This window comes from Pleurodeles waltl, unplaced genomic scaffold, assembly GCF_031143425.1.
Source record: "Pleurodeles waltl isolate 20211129_DDA unplaced genomic scaffold, aPleWal1.hap1.20221129 scaffold_39, whole genome shotgun sequence".
In the NCBI taxonomy this organism is placed as follows: Eukaryota; Metazoa; Chordata; class Amphibia; order Caudata; family Salamandridae; genus Pleurodeles; species Pleurodeles waltl.
This window is the reverse complement of record NW_027150097.1, coordinates 753884-777015: the sequence shown is the minus strand read 5'-3', so window position 1 is coordinate 777015 and position 23132 is coordinate 753884. Positions and strand designations below refer to the sequence as shown.

The 23132-nt window shown below is 44.2% G+C and overlaps 6 non-coding genes across 6 annotated transcripts; all 6 read right to left on the bottom strand.

Annotated features, from left to right (window-relative positions):
• Positions 1–1921: 1921 nt before the first annotated feature.
• TRNAE-UUC (transfer RNA glutamic acid (anticodon UUC)) lies at positions 1922–1993 on the bottom strand. The gene has a single exon. It is a non-coding gene; the product is annotated as a tRNA-Glu (tRNA).
• A 2890-nt stretch (positions 1994–4883) lies between these two features.
• Positions 4884–4955, bottom strand: TRNAE-UUC (transfer RNA glutamic acid (anticodon UUC)). The gene has a single exon. It is a non-coding gene; the product is annotated as a tRNA-Glu (tRNA).
• A 2891-nt stretch (positions 4956–7846) lies between these two features.
• TRNAE-UUC (transfer RNA glutamic acid (anticodon UUC)) lies at positions 7847–7918 on the bottom strand. The gene has a single exon. It is a non-coding gene; the product is annotated as a tRNA-Glu (tRNA).
• Positions 7919–10809: 2891 nt separating this feature from the next.
• On the bottom strand, positions 10810–10881 carry TRNAE-UUC (transfer RNA glutamic acid (anticodon UUC)). Its single transcript has one exon. It is a non-coding gene; the product is annotated as a tRNA-Glu (tRNA).
• A 2892-nt stretch (positions 10882–13773) lies between these two features.
• TRNAE-UUC (transfer RNA glutamic acid (anticodon UUC)) lies at positions 13774–13845 on the bottom strand. The gene has a single exon. It is a non-coding gene; the product is annotated as a tRNA-Glu (tRNA).
• A 5851-nt stretch (positions 13846–19696) lies between these two features.
• Positions 19697–19768, bottom strand: TRNAE-UUC (transfer RNA glutamic acid (anticodon UUC)). The gene has a single exon. It is a non-coding gene; the product is annotated as a tRNA-Glu (tRNA).
• Between the last annotated feature and the right edge of the window lie 3364 nt (positions 19769–23132).

Genomic DNA, 23132 nt, shown 5'->3' with positions numbered 1-23132 from the left:
GTGTTTACAAAGCATGTCTAAAGTGTATGCTGTGAGGTCAGGTTGCAGTTCACTACTTGCACTTGTGCCTTTCACAAGCGTGAGTACCCAGTTACACTAATGTCTGCTCTGACTTGTTATTCTGAGAGTCATGTGCTAAAGGGGGGCTTCCACCCTAGTTTGAGGGACCAGAGTACGAATGCCCCAGGGCACAGGAAGTACACAGTCCTCATTGATACAACTGTGGCCCAGTAACTTCTGACTGCCCTTTGACCCCACAGACTGGCACATGTATGTCATCAGACTATAGCACCGTGGTACATATGCACACATGTGCATGTACACGTCAGCCAGTTTTTTATTCATTTATGTGCTAATACTGTTCAGCATCAGGATGTGATGTCGAAGGAGACTGTTAGAGAGCGCCGAAGTCTCTGGTATTTCAAGACAAAACTAGAGACCTTTTCACACTCATATACTGCTCCAGGCAGATCTTCCACTGCAAATGCAAGTTATATGAGTCCAGCTGAAAACTGTTTATTTTTGGGTACTTGCTTTAGTCAAAGGTTACCATTTGCAACTCACAAAAAAAAAGCAAAGGGCAATTTCATACATTAACACTTTGGTAAAGTCGTTCTTTCACACCGTACATTTCCGTAAGTTTCTCTCTCCTTGTAAGTTATCCGGTGTGAAGGCCACGTGGAGTCAGGTCCACACTGTGCATCTTACAGTTATGTAGCCAGAGTAGACAGGTGTCCACACAGACACAGGACGTAGACAACACCTGTGTGTAGCATCAAGTGTCCCCAGCAACGCCTATAGAATAATGTATAGATGCCCCCAAACCGCAGAAACCACGAGGGGAATGAAAAGAGGAAGAGACGGGTTATGTCAGAGATACAAATGGTTTCCTGCTCAAGACCTGCAATAAATTAAAACAAAAGTATTATTACAAACATTCCAGGTCCTACCGATATTGGAACTCAGATTGCTGGATTCAGAGTCCAGAGTGCTAATCATTACACGATGGAACCAACGTCCACGATCCTCAACCCTAGGAGTCCTGAAGCAGTGTCAGTCGCCACCTACTGTCTATCGCTTGAATTCGTTCACACTGTAAATCAAACATGACAAATCCAACAGCACAACTAAAATGTGTATTTCACAAGTAATAACATAAAAACAGAAATATACTTTTGCTGATGCAGAAACAAAGAAAACGTCTCGTCTGATGCTTCGAAATCTCCATTTAGCATGGCCCCTTAACTAACCACCAAGAGTCTTTGCACGGCTGGGAACCTTTGTAAAAGGGTCAGTGGGTCACTGTGAATGCAGCAGATCTTCACCCCTGTATTTCTTACAAAGAAGCAGAGTTTTATTCCAGGTACAGGAGGCATCTCTGGTGTCTGATTCTACCGGTAGTGTTCAGCCTACCCTCTCTGAGAGAGCAGCAGTGAGGGTACAAAGCACACTGGTTGCAAAATGTGGACACTGCAAACAACAGCTGCAATATCACAGATGATATAAAACACATAAAGTACTCAAGTCTTATACTAGAAACAACACAGCAGGGGAATCATGTCATAAAACAAATGATGAACCCACAGTATGGACGGGGCAGGTAATAAAATGCGAATTTCCCATGGTGGGACCACAGTCAATTGCTGCCTTCTTCTCTGTGCCCCGGTCTCTTTATATAATCTGTACTTTTTGTTGTGCAATAAAAGAAAAACAAGGAATAACCCTTCATAGTATTAATGTACAGGTCAAGGGCTGGGGAGAGAGGGCTGTAGATTTGGGGGTCGGTGTAAACCTCTGACGGCATTAGATGGAAGCAGAAGACAAAGCAAGTGACATTTATTAAGACTTTAGGTGCATTTAGGTTTATAGAAAAAACTGAGAAAGATTAAAATGTCTGAGTAGTGAAAAAAAAAATATGGATTTCCCATACCGGGAGTCGAACCCGGGCCGCCGGGGTGAAAACCAGGAATCCTAACCGCTAGACCATATGGGAACTGTGAACTTTTTATACAGCTTAGTGTATGTGAGGTGTCTCCCAAGGTCACACTGCATTCCGTACACTGAGAGTTATATTGTTCTTCTCAGTAGTACACAATCAATTGGGGTAACAGACACCTCACTTCTGACAAAAGAGAAGGAATGACCAGAAGTCATCATTTATGCCACAACCTGTCAGGTCTCATTATTTACAACCTTAGAGCTTCTATACATACACAGAGCCCAGGACACGGAGGACAGCAGCAGTCCCTGCATTCACTATTACTAACCCCTCCCCTTGAGCCAGACAAAGCCACGCCCCTCCCGTAGGACACTCCTGGGTTTCCTCACCAGACTGATGGCCCCACAGACCCCTCTCCAGTTATCTTCCAGCTGCTTCCTTGACGACACTCCCCTGCACCTGTCACAGGCTCCAGGCTGCCCTCCTGGGGCTCGAGTTATACTCCTTCTCTATCTACTAACAGCACCGACTCCAGTCCTGACACTGGATTGGTTCACACAGAGAAGAAACAGCTCAGAAGCAGTCTGGGTTGTTCCCAGGTACCTGCATCTTCACAGAGTGACTGCCAGGGGGCAGCACAGCCAAAGCACTCACAGCCCACAAGGCTACAAATCATCAATTGGATGTCAGCAGCCTTGTCAGAGGCGCAGAGACTAGTAATTCCACAGTATTTTGGGACAGCAGAGGAAGAAGCAAGTGCTGAGCTGAAGTGGTCACTGCTGTTTTGTCACAACACCAGACATATGTTCTTAAAAGCATGTAAGCACACATTCTTAGGAATTCTCGGTCATCTTCTCCCTTTCTGACATTATACCAATTGTATACACCCGAATGGAGAAAAGTTAAAATATAAGGTACTAGGAATATGTGCCAAAGGTAGGCAAATTAAACATTTCAAGTACAAATATTACCATATTTATTGATGTAAAATGTAAACAAGTTAGACTGAAAATATGTGTGTGTGTTTACAAAGGATGTCTAAAGTGTATGCTGTGAGGTCAGGTTGCAGTTCACTACTTGCACTTGTGCCTTTCACAAGTGTGAGTACCCAGTTACACTAATGTCTGCTCTGACTTGTTATTCTGAGAGTCATGTGCTAAAGGGGGGCTTCCACCCTAGTTTGAGGGACCAGAGTATGAATGCCCCAGGGCACAGGAAGTACACAGTCCTCATTGATACAACTGTGGCCCAGTAACTTCTGACTGCCCTTTGACCCCACAGACTGGCACATATATGTCATCAGACTATAGCACCGTGGTACATATGCACACATGTGCATGTACACGTCAGCCAGTTTTTTATTCATTTATGTGCTAATACTGTTCAGCATCAGGATGTGATGTCGAAGGAGACTGGTGGAGAGCGCCGAAGTCTCTGGTATTTCAAGACAAAACTAGAGACCTTTTCACACTCATATACTGCTCCAGGCAGATCTTCCACTGCAAATGCAAGTTATATGAGTCCAGCTGAAAACTGTTTATTTTTGGGTACTTGCTTTAGTCAAAGGTTACCATTTGCAACTCACAAAAAAAAAGCAAAGGGCAATTTCATACATTAACACTTTGGTAAAGTCGTTCTTTCACACCGTACATTTCCGTAAGTTTCTCTCTCCTTGTAAGTTATCCGGTGTGAAGGCCAAGTGGAGTCAGGTCCACACTGTGCATCTTACAGTTGTGTAGCCAGAGTAGAGAGGTGTCCACACAGACACAGGACGTAGACAACACCTGTGTGTAGCATCAAGTGTCCCCAGCAACGCCTATAGAATAATGTATAGATGCCCCCAAACCGCAGAAACCACGAGGGGAATGAAAAGAGGAAGAGACGGGTTATGTCAGAGATACAAATGGTTTCCTGCTCAAGACCTGCAATAAATTAAAACAAAAGTATTATTACAAACATTCCAGGTTCTACCGATATTGGAACTCAGATTGCTGGATTCAGAGTCCAGAGTGCTAATCATTACACGATGGAACCAACGGCCACGATCCTCAACCCTAGGAGTCCTGAAGCAGTGTCAGTCGCCACCTACTGTCTATCGCTTGAATTCGTTCACACTGTAAATCAAACATGACAAATCCAACAGCACAACTAAAATGTGTATTTCACAAGTAATAACATAAAAACAGAAATATACTTTTGCTGATGCAGAAACAAAGAAAACGTCTCGTCTGATGCTTCGAAATCTCCATTTAGCATGGCCCCTTAACTAACCACCAAGAGTCTTTGCACGGCTGGGAACCTTCGTAAAAGGGTCAGTGGGTCACTGTGAATGCAGCAGATCTTCACCCCTGTATTTCTTACAAAGAAGCAGAGTTTTATTCCAGGTACAGGAGGCATCTCTGGTGTCTGATTCTACCGGTAGTGTTCAGCCTACCCTCTCTGAGAGAGCAGCAGTGAGGGTACAAAGCACACTGGTTGCAAAATGTGGACACTGCAAACAACAGCTGCAATATCACAGATGATATAAAACACATAAAGTACTCAAGTCTTATACTAGAAACAACACAGCAGGGGAATCATGTCATAAAACAAATGATGAACCCACAGTAAGGACGGGGCAGGTAATAAAATGCGAATTTCCCATGGTGGGACCACAGTCAATTGCTGCCTTCTTCTCTGTGCCCCGGTCTCTTTATATAATCTGTACTTTTTGTTGTGCAATAAAAGAAAAACAAGGAATAACCCTTCATAGTATTAATGTACAGGTCAAGGGCTGGGGAGAGAGGGCTGTAGATTTGGGGGTCGGTGTAAACCTCTGACGGCATTAGATGGAAGCAGAAGACAAAGCAAGTGACATTTATTAAGACTTTAGGTGCATTTAGGTTTATAGAAAAAAACTGAGAAAGATTAAAATGTCTGAGTAGTGAAAAAAAAAAATATGGATTTCCCATATCGGGAGTCGAACCCGGGCCACCTGGGTGAAAACCAGGAATCCTAACCGCTAGACCACATGGGAACTGTGAACTTTTTATACAGCTTAGTGTATGTGAGGTGTCTCCCAAGGTCACACTGCATTCCGTACACTGAGAGTTATATTGTTCTTCTCAGTAGTACACAATCAATTGGGGTAACAGACAACTCACTTCTGACAAAAGAGAAGGAATGACCAGAAGTCATCATTTATGCCACAACCTGTCAGGTCTCATTATTTACAACCTTAGAGCTTCTATACATACACAGAGCCCAGGACACGGAGGACAGCAGCAGTCCCTGCATTCACTATTACTAACCCCTCCCCTTGAGCCAGACAAAGCCACGCCCCTCCCGTAGGACACTCCTGGGTTTCCTCACCAGACTGATGGCCCCACAGACCCCTCTCCAGTTATCTTCCAGCTGCTTCCTTGACGACACTCCCCTGCACCTGTCACAGGCTCCAGGCTGCCCTCCTGGGGCTCGAGTTATACTCCTTCTCTATCTACTAACAGCACCGACTCCAGTCCTGACACTGGATTGGTTCACACAGAGAAGAAACAGCTCAGAAGCAGTCTGGGTTGTTCCCAGGTACCTGCATCTTCACAGAGTGACTGCCAGGGGGCAGCACAGCCAAAGCACTCACAGCCCACAAGGCTACACATCATCAATTGGATGTCAGCAGCCTTGTCAGAGGCGCAGAGACTAGTAATTCCACAATATTTTGGGACAGCAGAGGAAGAAGCAAGTGCTGAGCTGAAGTGGTCACTGCTGTTTTGTCACAACACCAGACATATGTTCTTAAAAGCATGTAAGCGCACATTCTTAGGCATTCTCGGTCGTCTTCTCCCTTTCTGACATTATACCAATTGTATACACCCGAATGGAGAAAAGTTAAAATATAAGGTACTAGGAATATGCGCCAAAGGTAGGCAAATTAAACATTTCAAGTACAAATATTACCATATTTATTGATGTAAAATGTAAACAAGTTAGACTGAAAATGTGTGTGTGTGTTTACAAAGGATGTCTAAAGTGTATGCTGTGAGGTCAGGTTGCAGTTCACTACTTGCACTTGTGCCTTTCACAAGTGTGAGTACCCAGTTACACTAATGTCTGCTCTGACTTGTTATTCTGAGAGTCATGTGCTAAAGGGGGGCTTCCACCCTAGTTTGAGGGACCAGAGTACGAATGCCCCAGGGCACAGGAAGTACGCAGTCCTCATTGATACAACTGTGGCCCAGTAACTTCTGACTGCCCTTTGACCCCACAGACTGGCACATATATGTCATCAGACTATAGCACCGTGGTACATATGCACACATGTGCATGTACACGTCAGCCAGTTTTTTATTCATTTATGTGCTAATACTGTTCAGCATCAGGATGTGATGTCGAAGGAGACTGGTGGAGAGCGCCGAAGTCTCTGGTATTTCAAGACAAAACAAGAGACCTTTTCACACTCATATACTGCTCCAGGCAGATCTTCCACTGCAAATGCAAGTTATTTGAGTCCAGCTGAAAACTGTTTATTTTTGGGTACTTGCTTTAGTCAAAGGTTACCATTTGCAACTCACAAAAAAAAAAGCAAAGCACAATTTCATACATTAACACTTTGGTAAAGTCGTTCTTTCACACCGTACATTTCCGTAAGTTTCTCTCTCCTTGTAAGTTATCCGGTGTGAAGGCCAAGTGGAGTCAGGTCCACACTGTGCATCTTACAGTTGTGTAGCCAGAGTAGAGAGGTGTCCACACAGACACAGGACGTAGACAACACCTGTGTGTAGCATCAAGTGTCCCCAGCAACGCCTATAGAATAATGTATAGATGCCCCCAAACCGCAGAAACCACGAGGGGAATGAAAAGAGGAAGAGACGGGTTATGTCAGAGATACAAATGGTTTCCTGCTCAAGACCTGCAATAAATTAAAACAAAAGTATTATTACAAACATTCCAGGTCCTACCGATATTGGAACTCAGATTGCTGGATTCAGAGTCCAGAGTGCTAATCATTACACGATGGAACCAACGTCCACGATCCTCAACCCTAGGAGTCCTGAAGCAGTGTCAGTCGCCACCTACTGTCTATCGCTTGAATTCGTTCACACTGTAAATCAAACATGACAAATCCAACAGCACAACTAAAATGTGTATTTCACAAGTAATAACATAAAAACAGAAATATACTTTTGCTGATGCAGAAACAAAGAAAACGTCTCGTCTGATGCTTCGAAATCTCCATTTAGCATGGCCCCTTAACTAACCACCAAGAGTCTTTGCACGGCTGGGAACCTTTGTAAAAGGGTCAGTGGGTCACTGTGAATGCAGCAGATCTTCACCCCTGTATTTCTTACAAAGAAGCAGAGTTTTATTCCAGGTACAGGAGGCATCTCTGGTGTCTGATTCTACCGGTAGTGTTCAGCCTACCCTCTCTGAGAGAGCAGCAGTGAGGGTACAAAGCACACTGGTTGCAAAATGTGGACACTGCAAACAACAGCTGCAATATCACAGATGATATAAAACACATAAAGTACTCAAGTCTTATACTAGAAACAACACAGCAGGGGAATCATGTCATAAAACAAATGATGAACCCACAGTAAGGACGGGGCAGGTAATAAAATGCGAATTTCCCATGGTGGGACCACAGTCAATTGCTGCCTTCTTCTCTGTGCCCCGGTCTCTTTATATAATCTGTACTTTTTGTTGTGCAATAAAAGAAAAACAAGGAATAACCCTTCATAGTATTAATGTACAGGTCAAGGGCTGGGGAGAGAGGGCTGTAGATTTGGGGGTCGGTGTAAACCTCTGACGGCATTAGATGGAAGCAGAAGACAAAGCAAGTGACATTTATTTAGACTTTAGGTGCATTTAGGTTTATAGAAAAAAACTGAGAAAGATTAAAATGTCTGAGTAGTGAAAAAAAAAAATATGGATTTCCCATATCGGGAGTCAAACCCGGGCCACCTGGGTGAAAACCAGGAATCCTAACCGCTAGACCACATGGGAACTGTGAACTTTTTATACAGCTTAGTGTATGTGAGGTGTCTCCCAAGGTCACACTGCATTCCGTACACTGAGAGTTATATTGTTCTTCTCAGTAGTACACAATCAATTGGGGTAACAGACACCTCACTTCTGACAAAAGAGAAGGAATGACCAGAAGTCATCATTTATGCCACAACCTGTCAGGTCTCATTATTTACAACCTTAGAGCTTCTATACATACACAGAGCCCAGGACACGGAGGACAGCAGCAGTCCCTGCATTCACTATTACTAACCCCTCCCCTTGAGCCAGACAAAGCCACGCCCCTCCCGTAGGACACTCCTGGGTTTCCTCACCAGACTGATGGCCCCACAGACCCCTCTCCAGTTATCTTCCAGCTGCTTCCTTGACGACACTCCCCTGCACCTGTCACAGGCTCCAGGCTGCCCTCCTGGGGCTCGAGTTATACTCCTTCTCTATCTACTAACAGCACCGACTCCAGTCCTGACACTGGATTGGTTCACACAGAGAAGAAACAGCTCAGAAGCAGTCTGGGTTGTTCCCAGGTACCTGCATCTTCACAGAGTGACTGCCAGGGGGCAGCACAGCCAAAGCACTCACAGCCCACAAGTCTACACATCATCAATTGGATGTCAGCAGCCTTGTCAGAGGCGCAGAGACTAGTAATTCCACAATATTTTGGGACAGCAGAGGAAGAAGCAAGTGCTGAGCTGAAGTGGTCACTGCTGTTTTGTCACAACACCAGACATATGTTCTTAAAAGCATGTAAGCGCACATTCTTAGGCATTCTCGGTCGTCTTCTCCCTTTCTGACATTATACCAATTGTATACACCCGAATGGAGAAAAGTTAAAATATAAGGTACTAGGAATATGCGCCAAAGGTAGGCAAATTAAACATTTCAAGTACAAATATTACCATATTTATTGATGTAAAATGTAAACAAGTTAGACTGAAAATGTGTGTGTGTGTTTACAAAGGATGTCTAAAGTGTATGCTGTGAGGTCAGGTTGCAGTTCACTACTTGCACTTGTGCCTTTCACAAGTGTGAGTACCCAGTTACACTAATGTCTGCTCTGACTTGTTATTCTGAGAGTCATGTGCTAAAGGGGGGCTTCCACCCTAGTTTGAGGGACCAGAGTACGAATGCCCCAGGGCACAGGAAGTACGCAGTCCTCATTGATACAACTGTGGCCCAGTAACTTCTGACTGCCCTTTGACCCCACAGACTGGCACATATATGTCATCAGACTATAGCACCGTGGTACATATGCATACATGTGCATGTACACGTCAGCCAGTTTTTTATTCATTTATGTGCTAATACTGTTCAGCATCAGGATGTGATGTCGAAGGAGACTGGTGGAGAGCGCCGAAGTCTCTGGTATTTCAAGACAAAACTAGAGACCTTTTCACACTCATATACTGCTCCAGGCAGATCTTCCACTGCAAATGCAAGTTATTTGAGTCCAGCTGAAAACTGTTTATTTTTGGGTACTTGCTTTAGTCAAAGGTTACCATTTGCAACTCACAAAAATAAAAGCAAAGCACAATTTCATACATTAACACTTTGGTAAAGTCGTTCTTTCACACCGTACATTTCCGTAAGTTTCTCTCTCCTTGTAAGTTATCCGGTGTGAAGGCCAAGTGGAGTCAGGTCCACACTGTGCATCTTACAGTTGTGTAGCCAGAGTAGAGAGGTGTCCACACAGACACAGGACGTAGACAACACCTGTGTGTAGCATCAAGTGTCCCCAGCAACGCCTATAGAATAATGTATAGATGCCCCCAAACCGCAGAAACCACGAGGGGAATGAAAAGAGGAAGAGACGGGTTATGTCAGAGATACAAATGGTTTCCTGCTCAAGACCTGCAATAAATTAAAACAAAAGTATTATTACAAACATTCCAGGTCCTACCGATATTGGAACTCAGATTGCTGGATTCAGAGTCCAGAGTGCTAATCATTACACGATGGAACCAACGTCCACGATCCTCAACCCTAGGAGTCCTGAAGCAGTGTCAGTCGCCACCTACTGTCTATCGCTTGAATTCGTTCACACTGTAAATCAAACATGACAAATCCAACAGCACAACTAAAATGTGTATTTCACAAGTAATAACATAAAAACAGAAATATACTTTTGCTGATGCAGAAACAAAGAAAACGTCTCGTCTGATGCTTCGAAATCTCCATTTAGCATGGCCCCTTAACTAACCACCAAGAGTCTTTGCACGGCTGGGAACCTTTGTAAAAGGGTCAGTGGGTCACTGTGAATGCAGCAGATCTTCACCCCTGTATTTCTTACAAAGAAGCAGAGTTTTATTCCAGGTACAGGAGGCATCTCTGGTGTCTGATTCTACCGGTAGTGTTCAGCCTACCCTCTCTGAGAGAGCAGCAGTGAGGGTACAAAGCACACTGGTTGCAAAATGTGGACACTGCAAACAACAGCTGCAATATCACAGATGATATAAAACACATAAAGTACTCAAGTCTTATACTAGAAACAACACAGCAGGGGAATCATGTCATAAAACAAATGATGAACCCACAGTAAGGACGGGGCAGGTAATAAAATGCGAATTTCCCATGGTGGGACCACAGTCAATTGCTGCCTTCTTCTCTGTGCCCCGGTCTCTTTATATAATCTGTACTTTTTGTTGTGCAATAAAAGAAAAACAAGGAATAACCCTTCATAGTATTAATGTACAGGTCAAGGGCTGGGGAGAGAGGGCTGTAGATTTGGGGGTCGGTGTAAACCTCTGACGGCATTAGATGGAAGCAGAAGACAAAGCAAGTGACATTTATTTAGACTTTAGGTGCATTTAGGTTTATAGAAAAAAACTGAGAAAGATTAAAATGTCTGAGTAGTGAAAAAAAAAAATATGGATTTCCCATATCGGGAGTCGAACCCGGGCCACCTGGGTGAAAACCAGGAATCCTAACCGCTAGACCACATGGGAACTGTGAACTTTTTATACAGCTTAGTGTATGTGAGGTGTCTCCCAAGGTCACACTGCATTCCGTACACTGAGAGTTATATTGTTCTTCTCAGTAGTACACAATCAATTGGGGTAACAGACACCTCACTTCTGACAAAAGAGAAGGAATGACCAGAAGTCATCATTTATGCCACAACCTGTCAGGTCTCATTATTTACAACCTTAGAGCTTCTATACATACACAGAGCCCAGGACACGGAGGACAGCAGCAGTCCCTGCATTCACTATTACTAACCCCTCCCCTTGAGCCAGACAAAGCCACGCCCCTCCCGTAGGACACTCCTGGGTTTCCTCACCAGACTGATGGCCCCACAGACCCCTCTCCAGTTATCTTCCAGCTGCTTCCTTGACGACACTCCCCTGCACCTGTCACAGGCTCCAGGCTGCCCTCCTGGGGCTCGAGTTATACTCCTTCTCTATCTACTAACAGCACCGACTCGAAGTCCTGACACTGGATTGGTTCACACAGAGAAGAAACAGCTCAGAAGCAGTCTGGGTTGTTCCCAGGTACCTGCATCTTCACAGAGTGACTGCCAGGGGGCAGCACAGCCAAAGCACTCACAGCCCACAAGTCTACACATCATCAATTGGATGTCAGCAGCCTTGTCAGAGGCGGAGAGACTAGTAATTCCACAATATTTTGGGACAGCAGAGGAAGAAGCAAGTGCTGAGCTGAAGTGGTCACTGCTGTTTTGTCACAACACCAGACATATGTTCTTAAAAGCATGTAAGCGCACATTCTTAGGCATTCTCGGTCGTCTTCTCCCTTTCTGACATTATACCAATTGTATACACCCGAATGGAGAAAAGTTAAAATATAAGGTACTAGGAATATGCGCCAAAGGTAGGCAAATTAAACATTTCAAGTACAAATATTACCATATTTATTGATGTAAAATGTAAACAAGTTAGACTGAAAATGTGTGTGTGTGTTTACAAAGGATGTCTAAAGTGTATGCTGTGAGGTCAGGTTGCAGTTCACTACTTGCACTTGTGCCTTTCACAAGTGTGAGTACCCAGTTACACTAATGTCTGCTCTGACTTGTTATTCTGAGAGTCATGTGCTAAAGGGGGGCTTCCACCCTAGTTTGAGGGACCAGAGTACGAATGCCCCAGGGCACAGGAAGTACGCAGTCCTCATTGATACAACTGTGGCCCAGTAACTTCTGACTGCCCTTTGACCCCACAGACTGGCACATATATGTCATCAGACTATAGCACCGTGGTACATATGCACACATGTGCATGTACACGTCAGCCAGTTTTTTATTCATTTATGTGCTAATACTGTTCAGCATCAGGATGTGATGTCGAAGGAGACTGGTGGAGAGCGCCGAAGTCTCTGGTATTTCAAGACAAAACTAGAGACCTTTTCACACTCATATACTGCTCCAGGCAGATCTTCCACTGCAAATGCAAGTTATTTGAGTCCAGCTGAAAACTGTTTATTTTTGGGTACTTGCTTTAGTCAAAGGTTACCATTTGCAACTCACAAAAATAAAAGCAAAGCACAATTTCATACATTAACACTTTGGTAAAGTCGTTCTTTCACACCGTACATTTCCGTAAGTTTCTCTCTCCTTGTAAGTTATCCGGTGTGAAGGCCAAGTGGAGTCAGGTCCACACTGTGCATCTTACAGTTGTGTAGCCAGAGTAGAGAGGTGTCCACACAGACACAGGACGTAGACAACACCTGTGTGTAGCATCAAGTGTCCCCAGCAACGCCTATAGAATAATGTATAGATGCCCCCAAACCGCAGAAACCACGAGGGGAATGAAAAGAGGAAGAGACGGGTTATGTCAGAGATACAAATGGTTTCCTGCTCAAGACCTGCAATAAATTAAAACAAAAGTATTATTACAAACATTCCAGGTCCTACCGATATTGGAACTCAGATTGCTGGATTCAGAGTCCAGAGTGCTAATCATTACACGATGGAACCAACGTCCACGATCCTCAACCCTAGGAGTCCTGAAGCAGTGTCAGTCGCCACCTACTGTCTATCGCTTGAATTCGTTCACACTGTAAATCAAACATGACAAATCCAACAGCACAACTAAAATGTGTATTTCACAAGTAATAACATAAAAACAGAAATATACTTTTGCTGATGCAGAAACAAAGAAAACTTCTCGTCTGATGCTTCGAAATCTCCATTTAGCATGGCCCCTTAACTAACCACCAAGAGTCTTTGCACGGCTGGGAACCTTTGTAAAAGGGTCAGTGGGTCACTGTGAATGCAGCAGATCTTCACCCCTGTATTTCTTACAAAGAAGCAGAGTTTTATTCCAGGTACAGGAGGCATCTCTGGTGTCTGATTCTACCGGTAGTGTTCAGCCTACCCTCTCTGAGAGAGCAGCAGTGAGGGTACAAAGCACACTGGTTGCAAAATGTGGACACTGCAAACAACAGCTGCAATATCACAGATGATATAAAACACATAAAGTACTCAAGTCTTATACTAGAAACAACACAGCAGGGGAATCATGTCATAAAACAAATGATGAACCCACAGTAAGGACGGGGCAGGTAATAAAATGCGAATTTCCCATGGTGGGACCACAGTCAATTGCTGCCTTCTTCTCTGTGCCCCGGTCTCTTTATATAATCTGTACTTTTTGTTGTGCAATAAAAGAAAAACAAGGAATAACCCTTCATAGTATTAATGTACAGGTCAAGGGCTGGGGAGAGAGGGCTGTAGATTTGGGGGTCGGTGTAAACCTCTGACGGCATTAGATGGAAGCAGAAGACAAAGCAAGTGACATTTATTTAGACTTTAGGTGCATTTAGGTTTATAGAAAAAAACTGAGAAAGATTAAAATGTCTGAGTAGTGAAAAAAAAAAATATGGATTTCCCATATCGGGAGTCGAACCCGGGCCACCTGGGTGAAAACCAGGAATCCTAACCGCTAGACCACATGGGAACTGTGAACTTTTTATACAGCTTAGTGTATGTGAGGTGTCTCCCAAGGTCACACTGCATTCCGTACACTGAGAGTTATATTGTTCTTCTCAGTAGTACACAATCAATTGGGGTAACAGACACCTCACTTCTGACAAAAGAGAAGGAATGACCAGAAGTCATCATTTATGCCACAACCTGTCAGGTCTCATTATTTACAACCTTAGAGCTTCTATACATACACAGAGCCCAGGACACGGAGGACAGCAGCAGTCCCTGCATTCACTATTACTAACCCCTCCCCTTGAGCCAGACAAAGCCACGCCCCTCCCGTAGGACACTCCTGGGTTTCCTCACCAGACTGATGGCCCCACAGACCCCTCTCCAGTTATCTTCCAGCTGCTTCCTTGACGACACTCCCCTGCACCTGTCACAGGCTCCAGGCTGCCCTCCTGGGGCTCGAGTTATACTCCTTCTCTATCTACTAACAGCACCGACTCCAGTCCTGACACTGGATTGGTTCACACAGAGAAGAAACAGCTCAGAAGCAGTCTGGGTTGTTCCCAGGTACCTGCATCTTCACAGAGTGACTGCCAGGGGGCAGCACAGCCAAAGCACTCACAGCCCACAAGGCTACAAATCATCAATTGGATGTCAGCAGCCTTGTCAGAGGCGCAGAGACTAGTAATTCCACAGTATTTTGGGACAGCAGAGGAAGAAGCAAGTGCTGAGCTGAAGTGGTCACTGCTGTTTTGTCACAACACCAGACATATGTTCTTAAAAGCATGTAAGCACACATTCTTAGGAATTCTCGGTCGTCTTCTCCCTTTCTGACATTATACCAATTGTATACACCCGAATGGAGAAAAGTTAAAATATAAGGTACTAGGAATATGCGCCAAAGGTAGGCAAATTAAACATTTCAAGTACAAATATTACCATATTTATTGATGTAAAATGTAAACAAGTTAGACTGAAAATATGTGTGTGTGTTTACAAAGGATGTCTAAAGTGTATGCTGTGAGGTCAGGTTGCAGTTCACTACTTGCACTTGTGCCTTTCACAAGTGTGAGTACCCAGTTACACTAATGTCTGCTCTGACTTGTTATTCTGAGAGTCATGTGCTAAAGGGGGGCTTCCACCCTAGTTTGAGGGACCAGAGTATGAATGCCCCAGTGCACAGGAAGTACACAGTCCTCATTGATACAACTGTGGCCCAGTAACTTCTGACTGCCCTTTGACCCCACAGACTGGCACATATATGTCATCAGACTATAGCACCGTGGTACATATGCACACATGTGCATGTACACGTCAGCCAGTTTTTTATTCATTTATGTGCTAATACTGTTCAGCATCAGGATGTGATGTCGAAGGAGACTGGTGGAGAGCGCCGAAGTCTCTGGTATTTCAAGACAAAACTAGAGACCTTTTCACACTCATATACTGCTCCAGGCAGATCTTCCACTGCAAATGCAAGTTATATGAGTCCAGCTGAAAACTGTTTATTTTTGGGTACTTGCTTTAGTCAAAGGTTACCATTTGCAACTCACAAAAAAAAAGCAAAGGGCAATTTCATACATTAACACTTTGGTAAAGTCGTTCTTTCACACCGTACATTTCCGTAAGTTTCTCTCTCCTTGTAAGTTATCCGGTGTGAAGGCCAAGTGGAGTCAGGTCCACACTGTGCATCTTACAGTTGTGTAGCCAGAGTAGAGAGGTGTCCGCACAGACACAGGACGTAGACAACACCTGTGTGTAGCATCAAGTGTCCCCAGCAACGCCTATAGAATAATGTATAGATGCCCCCAAACCGCAGAAACCACGAGGGGAATGAAAAGAGGAAGAGACGGGTTATGTCAGAGATACAAATGGTTTCCTGCTCAAGACCTGCAATAAATTAAAACAAAAGTATTATTACAAACATTCCAGGTCCTACCGATATTGGAACTCAGATTGCTGGATTCAGAGTCCAGAGTGCTAATCATTACACGATGGAACCAACGTCCACGATCCTCAACCCTAGGAGTCCTGAAGCAGTGTCAGTCGCCACCTACTGTCTATCGCTTGAATTCGTTCACACTGTAAATCAAACATGACAAATCCAACAGCACAACTAAAATATGTATTTCACAAGTAATAACATAAAAACAGAAATATACTTTTGCTGATGCAGAAACAAAGAAAACGTCTCGTCTGATGCTTCGAAATCTCCATTTAGCATGGCCCCTTAACTAACCACCAAGAGTCTTTGCACGGCTGGGAACCTTTGTAAAAGGGTCAGTGGGTCACTGTGAATGCCGCAGATCTTCACCCCTGTATTTCTTACAAAGAAGCAGAGTTTTATTCCAGGTACAGGAGGCATCTCTGGTGTCTGATACTACCGGTAGTGTTCAGCCTACCCTCTCTGAGAGAGCAGCAGTGAGGGTACAAAGCACACTGGTTGCAAAATGTGGACACTGCAAACAACAGCTGCAATATCACAGATGATATAAAACACATAAAGTACTCAAGTCTTATACTAGAAACAACACAGCAGGGGAATCATGTCATAAAACAAATGATGAACCCACAGTATGGACGGGGCAGGTAATAAAATGCGAATTTCCCATGGTGGGACCACAGTCGATTGCTGCCTTCTTCTCTGTGCCCCGGTCTCTTTATATAATCTGTACTTTTTGTTGTGCAATAAAAGAAAAACAAGGAATAACCCTTCATAGTATTAATGTACAGGTCAAGGGCTGGGGAGAGAGGGCTGTAGATTTGGGGGTCGGTGTAAACCTCTGACGGCATTAGATGGAAGCAGAAGACAAAGCAAGTGACATTTATTAAGACTTTAGGTGCATTTAGGTTTATAAAAAAAAACTGAGAAAGATTAAAATGTCGGAGTAGTGAAAAAAAAAATATGGATTTTCCATACCAGGAGTCGAACTAGGGGCCGCCTGGGTGAAAACCAGGAATCCTAACCGCTAGACCATATGGGAACTGTGAACTTTTTATACAGCTTAGTGTATGTGAGGTGTCTCCCAAGGTCACACTACATTCCGTACACTGAGAGTTATATTGTTCTTCTCAGTAGTACACAATCAATTGGGGTAACAGACACCTCACTTCTGACAAAAGAGAAGGAATGACCAGAAGTCATCATTTCTGCCACAACCTGTCAGGTCTCATTATTTACAACCTTAGAGCTTCTACACATACACAGAGCCCAGGACACGGAGGACAGCAGCAGTCCCTGCATTCACTTTTACTAACCCCTCCCCTTGAGCCAGACAAAGCCACGCCCCTCCCGTAGGACACTCCTGGGTTTCCTCACCAGACTGATGGCCCCACAGACCCCTCTCCAGTTATCTTCCAGCTGCTTCCTTGACGACACTCCCCTGCACCTGTCACAGGCTCCAGGCTGCCCTCCTGGGGCTCGAGTTATACTCCTTCTCTATCTACTAACAGCACCGACTCCAGTCCTGACACTGGATTGGTTCACACAGAGAAGAAACAGCTCAGAAGTAGTCTGGGTTGTTCCCAGGTACCTGCATCTTCACAGAGTGACTGCCAGGGGGCAGCACAGCCAAAGCACTCACAGCCCACAAGGCTACAAATCATCAATTGGATGTCAGCAGCCTTGTCAGAGGCGCAGAGACTAGTAATTCCACAATATTTTGGGACAGCAGAGGAAGAAGCAAGTGCTGAGCTGAAGTGGTCACTGCTGTTTTGTCACAACACCAGACATATGTTCTTAAAAGCATGTAAGCACACATTCTTAAGAATTCTCGGTAGTCTTCTCCCTTTCTGACATTATACCAATTGTATACACCCGAATGGAGAAAAGTTAAAATATAAGGTACTAGGAATATGCGCCAAAGGTAGGCAAATTAAACATTTCAAGTACAAATATTACCATATTTATTGATGTAAAATGTAAACAAGTTAGACTGAAAATATGTGTGTGTGTTTACAAAGCATGTCTAAAGTGTATGCTGTGAGGTCAGGTTGCAGTTCACTACTTGCACTTGTGCCTTTCACAAGCGTGAGTACCCAGTTACACTAATGTCTGCTCTGACTTGTTATTCTGAGAGTCATGTGCTAAAGGGGGGCTTCCACCCTAGTTTGAGGGACCAGAGTACGAATGCCCCAGGGCACAGGAAGTACACAGTCCTCATTGATACAACTGTGGCCCAGTAACTTCTGACTGCCCTTTGACCCCACAGACTGGCACATGTATGTCATCAGACTATAGCACTGTGGTACATATGCACACATGTGCATGTACACGTCAGCCAGTTTTTTATTCATTTATGTGCTAATACTGTTCAGCATCAGGATGTGATGTCGAAGGAGACTGTTAGAGAGCGCCGAAGTCTCTGGTATTTCAAGACAAAACTAGAGACCTTTTCACACTCATATACTGCTCCAGGCAGATCTTCCACTGCAAATGCAAGTTATATGAGTCCAGCTGAAAACTGTTTATTTTTGGGTACTTGCTTTAGTCAAAGGTTACCATTTGCAACTCACAAAAAAAAAGCAAAGGGCAATTTCATACATTAACACTTTGGTAAAGTCGTTCTTTCACACCGTACATTTCCGTAAGTTTCTCTCTCCTTGTAAGTTATCCAGTGTGAAGGCCAAGTGGAGTCAGGTCCACACTGTGCATCTTACAGTTATGTAGCCAGAGTAGAGAGGTGTCCACACAGACACAGGACGTAGACAACACCTGTGTGTAGCATCAAGTGTCCCCAGCAACGCCTATAGAATAATGTATAGATGCCCCCAAACCGCAGAAACCACGAGGGGAATGAAAAGAGGAAGAGACGGGTTATGTCAGAGATACAAATGGTTTCCTGCTCAAGACCTGCAATAAATTAAAACAAAAGTATTATTACAAACATTCCAGGTCCTACCGATATTGGAACTCAGATTGCTGGATTCAGAGTCCAGAGTGCTAATCATTACACGATGGAACCAACGTCCACGATCCTCAACCCTAGGAGTCCTGAAGCAGTGTCAGTCGCCACCTACTGTCTATCGCTTGAATTCGTTCACACTGTAAATCAAACATGACAAATCCAACAGCACAACTAAAATGTGTATTTCATAAGTAATAACATAAAAACAGAAATATACTTTTGCTGATGCAGAAACAAAGAAAACGTCTCGTCTGATGCTTCGAAATCTCCATTTAGCATGGCCCCTTAACTAACCACCAAGAGTCTTTGCACGGCTGGGAACCTTTGTAAAAGGGTCAGTGGGTCACTGTGAATGCAGCAGATCTTCACCCCTGTATTTCTTACAAAGAAGCAGAGTTTTATTCCAGGTACAGGAGGCATCTCTGGTGTCTGATTCTACCGGTAGTGTTCAGCCTACCCTCTCTGAGAGAGCAGCAGTGAGGGTACAAAGCACACTGGTTGCAAAATGTGGACACTGCAAACAACAGCTGCAATATCACAGATGATATAAAACACATAAAGTACTCAAGTCTTATACTAGAAACAACACAGCAGGGGAATCATGTCATAAAACAAATGATGAACCCACAGTATGGACGGGGCAGGTAATAAAATGCGAATTTCCCATGGTGGGACCACAGTCAATTGCTGCCTTCTTCTCTGTGCCCCGGTCTCTTTATATAATCTGTACTTTTTGTTGTGCAATAAAAGAAAAACAAGGAATAACCCTTCATAGTATTAATGTACAGGTCAAGGGCTGGGGAGAGAGGGCTGTAGATTTGGGGGTCGGTGTAAACCTCTGACGGCATTAGATGGAAGCAGAAGACAAAGCAAGTGACATTTATTAAGACTTTAGGTGCATTTAGGTTTATAGAAAAAACTGAGAAAGATTAAAATGTCTGAGTAGTGAAAAAAAAAAATATGGATTTCCCATACCGGGAGTCGAACCCGGGCCGCCTGGGTGAAAACCAGGAATCCTAACCGCTAGACCATATGGGAACTGTGAACTTTTTATACAGCTTAGTGTATGTGAGGTGTCTCCCAAGGTCACACTGCATTCCGTACACTGAGAGTTATATTGTTCTTCTCAGTAGTACACAATCAATTGGGGTAACAGACACCTCACTTCTGACAAAAGAGAAGGAATGACCAGAAGTCATCATTTATGCCACAACCTGTCAGGTCTCATTATTTACAACCTTAGAGTTTCTATACATACACAGAGCCCAGGACACGGAGGACAGCAGCAGTCCCTGCATTCACTATTACTAACCCCTCCCCTTGAGCCAGACAAAGCCACGCCCCTCCCGTAGGACACTCCTGGGTTTCCTCACCAGACTGATGGCCCCACAGACCCCTCTCCAGTTATCTTCCAGCTGCTTCCTTGACGACACTCCCCTGCACCTGTCACAGGCTCCAGGCTGCCCTCCTGGGGCTCGAGTTATACTCCTTCTCTATCTACTAACAGCACCGACTCCAGTCCTGACACTGGATTGGTTCACACAGAGAAGAAACAGCTCAGAAGCAGTCTGGGTTGTTCCCAGGTACCTGCATCTTCACAGAGTGACTGCCAGGGGGCAGCACAGCCAAAGCACTCACAGCCCACAAGGCTACAAATCATCAATTGGATGTCAGCAGCCTTGTCAGAGGCGCAGAGACTAGTAATTCCACAGTATTTTGGGACAGCAGAGGAAGAAGCAAGTGCTGAGCTGAAGTGGTCACTGCTGTTTTGTCACAACACCAGACATATGTTCTTAAAAGCATGTAAGCACACATTCTTAGGAATTCTCGGTCGTCTTCTCCCTTTCTGACATTATACCAATTGTATACACCCGAATGGAGAAAAGTTAAAATATAAGGTACTAGGAATATGCGCCAAAGGTAGGCAAATTAAACATTTCAAGTACAAATATTACCATATTTATTGATGTAAAATGTAAACAAGTTAGACTGAAAATATGTGTGTGTGTTTACAAAGGATGTCTAAAGTGTATGCTGTGAGGTCAGGTTGCAGTTCACTACTTGCACTTGTGCCTTTCACAAGTGTGAGTACCCAGTTACACTAATGTCTGCTCTGACTTGTTATTCTGAGAGTCATGTGCTAAAGGGGGGCTTCCACCCTAGTTTGAGGGACCAGAGTATGAATGCCCCAGTGCACAGGAAGTACACAGTCCTCATTGATACAACTGTGGCCCAGTAACTTCTGACTGCCCTTTGACCCCACAGACTGGCACATATATGTCATCAGACTATAGCACCGTGGTACATATGCACACATGTGCATGTACACGTCAGCCAGTTTTTTATTCATTTATGTGCTAATACTGTTCAGCATCAGGATGTGATGTCGAAGGAGACTGGTGGAGAGCGCCGAAGTCTCTGGTATTTCAAGACAAAACTAGAGACCTTTTCACACTCATATACTGCTCCAGGCAGATCTTCCACTGCAAATGCAAGTTATATGAGTCCAGCTGAAAACTGTTTATTTTTGGGTACTTGCTTTAGTCAAAGGTTACCATTTGCAACTCACAAAAAAAAAGCAAAGGGCAATTTCATACATTAACACTTTGGTAAAGTCGTTCTTTCACACCGTACATTTCCGTAAGTTTCTCTCTCCTTGTAAGTTATCCGGTGTGAAGGCCAAGTGGAGTCAGGTCCACACTGTGCATCTTACAGTTGTGTAGCCAGAGTAGAGAGGTGTCCGCACAGACACAGGACGTAGACAACACCTGTGTGTAGCATCAAGTGTCCCCAGCAACGCCTATAGAATAATGTATAGATGCCCCCAAACCGCAGAAACCACGAGGGGAATGAAAAGAGGAAGAGACGGGTTATGTCAGAGATACAAATGGTTTCCTGCTCAAGACCTGCAATAAATTAAAACAAAAGTATTATTACAAACATTCCAGGTCCTACCGATATTGGAACTCAGATTGCTGGATTCAGAGTCCAGAGTGCTAATCATTACACGATGGAACCAACGTCCACGATCCTCAACCCTAGGAGTCCTGAAGCAGTGTCAGTCGCCACCTACTGTCTATCGCTTGAATTCGTTCACACTGTAAATCAAACATGACAAATCCAACAGCACAACTAAAATGTGTATTTCACAAGTAATAACATAAAAACAGAAATATACTTTTGCTGATGCAGAAACAAAGAAAACGTCTCGTCTGATGCTTCGAAATCTCCATTTAGCATGGCCCCTTAACTAACCACCAAGAGTCTTTGCACGGCTGGGAACCTTTGTAAAAGGGTCAGTGGGTCACTGTGAATGCCGCAGATCTTCACCCCTGTATTTCTTACAAAGAAGCAGAGTTTTATTCCAGGTACAGGAGGCATCTCTGGTGTCTGATACTACCGGTAGTGTTCAGCCTACCCTCTCTGAGAGAGCAGCAGTGAGGGTACAAAGCACACTGGTTGCAAAATGTGGACACTGCAAACAACAGCTGCAATATCACAGATGATATAAAACACATAAAGTACTCAAGTCTTATACTAGAAACAACACAGCAGGGGAATCATGTCATAAAACAAATGATGAACCCACAGTATGGACGGGGCAGGTAATAAAATGCGAATTTCCCATGGTGGGACCACAGTCGATTGCTGCCTTCTTCTCTGTGCCCCGGTCTCTTTATATAATCTGTACTTTTTGTTGTGCAATAAAAGAAAAACAAGGAATAACCCTTCATAGTATTAATGTACAGGTCAAGGGCTGGGGAGAGAGGGCTGTAGATTTGGGGGTCGGTGTAAACCTCTGACGGCATTAGATGGAAGCAGAAGACAAAGCAAGTGACATTTATTAAGACTTTAGGTGCATTTAGGTTTATAGAAAAAAACTGAGAAAGATTAAAATGTCTGAGTAGTGAAAAAAAAAATATGGATTTTCCATACAGGGAGTCAAACTCGGGCCGCCTGGGTGAAAACCAGGAATCCTAACCGCTAGACCATATGGGAACTGTGAACTTTTTATACAGCTTAGTGTATGTGAGGTGTCTCCCAAGGTCACACTGCATTCCGTACACTGAGAGTTATATTTTTCTTCTCAGTAGTACACAATCAATTGGGGTAACAGACACCTCACTTCTGACAAAAGAGAAGGAATGACTAGAAGTCATCATTTATGCCACAACCTGTCAGGTCTCATTATTTACAACCTTAGAGCTTCTACACATACACAGAGCCCAGGACACGGAGGACAGCAGCAGTCCCTGCATTCACTATTACTAACCCCTCCCCTTGAGCCAGACAAAGCCACGCCCCTCCCGTAGGACACTCCTGAGTTTCCTCACCAGACTGATGGCCCCACAGACCCCTCTCCAGTTATCTTCCAGCTGCTTCCTTGACGACACTCCCCTGC